This window comes from Uloborus diversus, chromosome 9 (assembly GCF_026930045.1).
Source record: "Uloborus diversus isolate 005 chromosome 9, Udiv.v.3.1, whole genome shotgun sequence".
Lineage (NCBI taxonomy): Eukaryota > Metazoa > Arthropoda > Arachnida > Araneae > Uloboridae > Uloborus > Uloborus diversus.
Genome location: NC_072739.1, coordinates 31,557,974 through 31,564,245, shown reverse-complemented (window position 1 = coordinate 31,564,245; position 6,272 = coordinate 31,557,974). Strand labels below are relative to the sequence as shown.

Below are 6,272 nucleotides of genomic sequence, written 5' to 3'. Positions count from 1 at the left end.
AAAAAATTTCACATAGAAGTATGACGTCGTTATTTTGATAGATCTCAAGATAGTCACTAAACTTTTTCCATTTAAATGTATTAAATACATTTTGTGCATGTAAATACTCTTACGCATCAATTTCTCTCCCAGTTAATGTATTAAAAAATGCCTTCTTGGGTGGTAAACAAGTATCATTCAGTTTTTCAATAGAATCAAAGTAAGAATATGGAAAAATACCTTTCCGTTTCAAAAGCTCCCGCTGAGCAGACTTTTTAAAAAAATTATTAAAAATATTAAACTCATGACCAAATTGTTTCAAATTTTCTGTTAAAGCATCCAATGATGCATTCATAAACAAGTAACTATCAATAAATTTAATATTGTCTAATGTTAGAACTGTAATTTTTTCTATATTCATGGGGATAATAGTGATGTCTTTTATAAGATCTTTAGGCAAATGTTTCAAAATTAAATGCGTGTCATAATTCCTACAATTATGAATAACAACAGGAATAAAATGTTGTATTCGATAATTCAATTTGCAACTTACATGGGCAATTCCAAAAATATTATTAACGTTTATTTTACTGTGATGGTCGTGGTTTCTCACCCGCATCTCACCGGGTTTAAACTTTTTATCGCATCGGATATTTTTTCAGTAATACATTCGAAGTAACCAAAAATACAGAATGGATGGTACAACATTTTTGACATATCAGAAAATTTTAAGTTCAAATCAGAAGGCATAGAAATTTCTTGAGCATTTTTAATGTTCAAAAATAAATTTTTGTGTAAATTAAATGTTTCCTTTGGATGAAAACCTATCATACAAGATTTAAAATAAAAATTTTTACGATCATTACCTCCCCCTGTGTTTCATTTCAAAACATCTTGTCAATTTCATCTATACGTCGCTTGAACATTCCAAAGCATTCACCTTTTCGACGAGCTGTAACCTTAGATGGTACTTTTGGCCGATTGCTTCGTTCCAACTTTTAAAAGCACTCTCATTTTTTCTTCTTCCAATTCGATCGGCAGCTATTTGACTAGAATTCTCAATATTGTGAATTGGTGGATCAAATAAATAATTCAATCCGAGCCGTCTAGAGTGTCGCTTTCTCGGAATGTCAACACGCAATCGTTATCAGTGCTAGTTTCCTCCTTCCTTTTATTTCGAAGGTCATACTATTGTTATCCGTGCTCGTTTGCGCGCGCGTTTCCTCTTTCCGTTTCCTTTTTACTTGGAAGGCCATTCTATTGTTATGCCTCAATATATTTATAAACGGAGAGAGAGAGAGATTCATTCCCTGCTCGATCGCCATGTCTTCATCTGCTATGTGTTCAATTTTTGCCACCATGAGCCGGGATCATTTTGTATTATATAAAATTGAATACTTGAGGGTGCTATTGTCTATGAAAGATCGTCGCGTTACAAAATTGAGTCGTGCAAGTCACGGCATAGACGCGTTAAATTTGCTGTCGAATCGGATCAGAGAAGCAGTATTCGATGCCGCCGAGTACAAAGACATCGAATCTAAACTTCGAGAGTGGCGTGAAGAATGGGTGGTGATCAAAGAGGACGTTGAAGATTGCCGAATATGTTTCGACGGACGTGAGGATTTTGTTCTTCTTTCGTGTGGACACAAATTTCACGAAGCGTGTTTGAATAAATGGTGTTCAAAGAAGAAGAATGATACTTGCCCGTACTGCAGGAGTCCGGTGGACCCAGCATTTCTGGAGTACGTGGAATGCTGCAAATCGTACGGGAAACTGTGCAAACTCTGGCAATCCGTGACAGATTTATTGGGGTGTTTGAAACGCTTCGTGGAATTGGACGGACATATGCCGAAGAGCGATCAAGTGGATGACGAAATAGAATGGATGATCATCGAAACTTATTATTTGTAAATTTGTGTGTATATTTTTGTTGTAATATTTTTTTTTTTTTTTTTTTTTTTTTAAGTTTTTTCGAGCCAATATTGGACTGCACTATTTTTTGTAACAGTACATATTTTTTTTTTCCCGAAAGAATTTATAGGATTAAACTTTCAAATCTTTTCTTCGCAACAGAATAATATGGACGCACTAGAAGCGATTTTAGAAAATGAGCTTTATTCTAGAATTAAAAAGGTTCCAAACGTGGTAACGAAAAATGCCGTTCGCGAATCAATTTTATTGGATGTGGCAAAGATATTAAAGTTACCTCCGCCTTATATATTGGATGATAATGATGACCATATGGTTATTTTGATAAGTTTTGGGCATTTGGTTAAATTGAGTGAAATTTGGACGAGATTTTTAAGGGACCGCGTTAAGCCCGAAGAATCGAGTATTGTAGAACGATTCGAAAACCACGGAACCTACGTGCCCTTAAAAGATGCTATTAAATTTGTTACAGTTTTATACAAAAGAAAAAATTTGCCGTGTTTGGACGAACTCAATATCATACTCGCCGTAGATGGTTTTTGCGGTACGACGAGTATTAAAAAATATGTTCGAAATTTAAACGAGCGTATGCCATTATATATGCGAGAACATGTTACCGGGGTGAGAAACATGTACCGAGAATTTTATCATGCGATAGACATACCGCGAATATCGACACTGGTGATATTTAATACGCTGTTACGTTTTTTTGCAAAGTTGACCGATTCGCAGGAATTGGAGATACGACTAAAATTACACGAGGTGAAGAGACCTGTAGAATATGTACTAATGAAAGAAATTAATAATTATACCGAAAGAATAAATACGATTGTATATGATAAACTAGAAAAAGTTATAGTGAAAATATCACACAGTTGGATAGAATTGTTTTGGAAAAGTTTCGAGAATTGAAAGTATTAAATGGGACATTAAAACTTTGAATACAACCTTCCCCCCCCCCCCCCAAATTTTTTTTTTTTAAACTATAAATTATGTTGAGGTATCTTCTTTCAAGTTAAATATGAATAAAATCCGTTATAAATATCATGAAAAATTATCTCGAAAGAAGGCCAATAGAAAAAAATATTTAGCCGAAGCCTGTCGCGATTGTAAAGGTTACTTTAATTGTTTACCATCGGCCGATCACCATATTCAAGCCAATTGCAAGCATAGAACGAAATATAGAGTTAAACCTACTCCCGAGCATTATTGGGAACTCGATTTCCCCGATTCGCAAGAAATACTCGAACGAGGATATATGACGGAACCAAAAACTTTGGATCAAGTTAAACAAGAAGAAGAAATTGTAAAACAAAAAACTTTACTTAGAAAACAACAATTATTATCGGATACAGCTCATTCCAATTGGGAAAAGTCAGATGATGATGATTTCGATTGTTTGAAAAAAACTCAACGAGATTAAAAAAAAAATGGACGTGGTAAATTCCAAGGATAAGGAGGAACTCTTACTTCAGGATTATCCAGGACGATTTACGTTGCTTCCCATAATGTATCCGGATATTTGGGACATGTATAAAAAAGCAGAAGCTTCTTTTTGGACCGTCGAAGAAGTCAATCTGTCACACGATATCGGGGACTGGGAAAATAAATTAAAACCGGAAGAAAGATATTTTATTTCTCATATTTTAGCCTTTTTCGCGGCGAGCGATGGTATAGTTGTGGAAAATTTAGTAGAGCAGTTTTCGAAACGAGTTAAACTACAAGAGGCACGTTTCTTTTATTGTTTTCAAAGTTCGATTGAAAACATTCATTCGGAAATGTATAGTATGTTGATCGACACGTTAATTCACGATAAAGATGAAAAAAATAAATTGTTTAGCGCTATAGAAAGAATAGAAAGCGTCAAGAAAAAAGCCGACTGGGCTTTACAATGGATACATAATCCTTCGTGTACGTTTGCTGAACGAGTGGTGGCATTTGCCGCGGTGGAGGGAATTTTCCTTTCGGGATCTTTTGCGGCAATTTTTTGGTTAAAAAACGAGGTCTTATGCCTGGATTGGGGTTTAGCAATGAACTTATCAGTCGAGATGAAGGATTACATTGTGATTTTGCCTGTCTGCTTTTAAATCGCTACGTTAAACATCGTCCGGATTCGAAAATTATTCACGAAATTATTTCGGATGCGGTATGTATCGAACAAGAATTTTTAACGCAAGCATTACCGGTGTCTTTAATTGGTATGAACAAAAATTTAATGAAACAATACATTGAATTTGTCGCGGATCGTTTGCTTTCCGAATTGGGTTGTGAAGAATATATGTACGGTGCCGAAAATCCGTTTGATTTCATGGAAAATATCAGTTTAGAAGGTAAAACTAATTTTTTTGAGAAACGCGTAGGAGAATATGCAAAATTTCACTCTAGTAAAAAGTAACACAGATAAGTTTTCGCTTGTCGAAGATTTTTGAAAAAAAAAAAAAAAAAAAATTTTTTTTTTTTTTAAATCTTGTATAAGTTCTCTTCAATTTTCTAAATCTATTAGAAAGTTAGTGTCAAGAAAATAGCAAGTATGTATTAAAGATGGTTTTCAAAATCTGCTTTAAATGATGCGTATGCGATGGGAAAATGTTCTACTGACGAATATAACGAAATTTTAAACTTTGTTAAGAATGATATTTTAACGGTGGATTCAGCGGAATCTCTTCAGCTTTTAAGTAAATTTTTAAAAGTGAAAATTTTAGAGAGCAACATAGAAGACAAATCTACTGTGTTTATTAATCGTTGGCCACATAGTAAAACAATGTGTTTAAAATTTTGTAGATCAAAACCAACCGAGTCTCGATATGAAACAAAAGATGGAGATCCGTTATTTTATCTTTCCGTTTACGACGGTTACGTATCTCTAAATGAACCTACCAATGTCCAAGAAGAATCAAAAGCTGAAGATTGGGAGGAAGATGAGGAATTAATGATTTTGAACTTAAGTAACCAAGTTACGAGTGAAAACGAATCAGAAAGTGGTAATGATACTCTTGAAAAAGAATTTACTTTGAAAGAAAATGATGAATTGCTGGAAACCAATGACACAGACGACAAGACTGATAGTTTAGACGAAAACTATAATCAAAACAGTACTTTTGGCGATGAGGCAAGTAATGAAAATACAGCTGAACCGAGTGACAAAAGTCATAATTTTAATCAAAAACCAGATACAAGTAATCAGATATCAGAGAGTGGTAATGAAACTCTTGAAAAAGAGTTCACTTTGAAAGAAAATAATGAAATGGTGGAAAACAATGACACAGACGACAAGACTGAGAGTTTAGACGAAAACAGTAATCAAAACAGTACTTTTGACGATGAAGCAAGTAACATTAATTTGAATGAAAATACAGCTGAAACGAGTGACAAAAGTCACAATTTAAATCAAAATCCAGATACAACTTATCAAATAAATAATACTGAAGACAAAAAGGAAAATTTAGACGAAAACACAGATATTGTGAATAACATTGCAATTAAGAAGAAAACGAAAATTTGAAGACAGAGTGAAAATGGAAAATGTAGAAATAAAAAAAGGCGTCGATCAATCTAGTAAAAATAACACAGATAAGTTTTCGCTTGTCGAAGATTTAAAATTTTTTTTTTTTTAAATATATTCTGTACAGAATATATTTATATATATTCTGTTCATGTGGTAAGAGAGTCGCAATGTGTGTTCAATATATTTGCCATCAATGCGATCGAAGACACTGGACATATTGTAGTGAAAACTTTTGAAAATTGAAATTATTTTTATGTGTTGTGAAAATGATTGTTATGCATCTTATCAGGAGATGCAATTATTTACGGCAAGACATGCAAAGCAGAAGTTATAAACTTAAACAATAACTCTTTTGCGCATGTGTCACGTCAACAAGGAAAAGCACCGGAAAGTGCGCCTCCTACACTTAGTATTTCTTGTTTTCAAGTGGAATCGTTCGTGACTGTTCTTTTCGGAGTTTGAGAGTCACAGGCAAGTCTTGTTTCAATATGGTTAGTTATTGTTTGTTGTCCTTTTATCACGAGTTAATTTCGAAAAACAAAATAGAACATGCAACATTAGATGATCATTGCAAGTTTTTGATAATGAATAGTTTGGAGTCCTTCAAAGAATTTGAAAATATACCGCAAACGACAAGTTATCCGTTTTCCGAGATGGATGAAATTGTTACAAAAATCGAAACTATCCAAAAAAAACTCTTTATTCTTACTGGTTTCGTATTCTCGGTCGTTACAATTTCCGAGGAGAATGTGTTTTGTGTCAAAAAAGTGACGAACTTTTGGATAAAATACAACTGGATAATTGTTCTCATCTTGTTCATGAATCGTGTTTACGAAAACAAATCGAACTGGAAGAAAAG

The 6,272-nt window shown here is 33.7% G+C and overlaps 1 pseudogene; it reads left to right on the top strand.

Moving 5' to 3' along the window:
- The first annotated feature begins 3,338 nt into the window (after positions 1-3,338).
- On the top strand, positions 3,339-4,337 carry LOC129230138 (ribonucleoside-diphosphate reductase subunit M2 B-like; annotated as a pseudogene).
- The last annotated feature ends 1,935 nt before the right edge of the window (positions 4,338-6,272 follow it).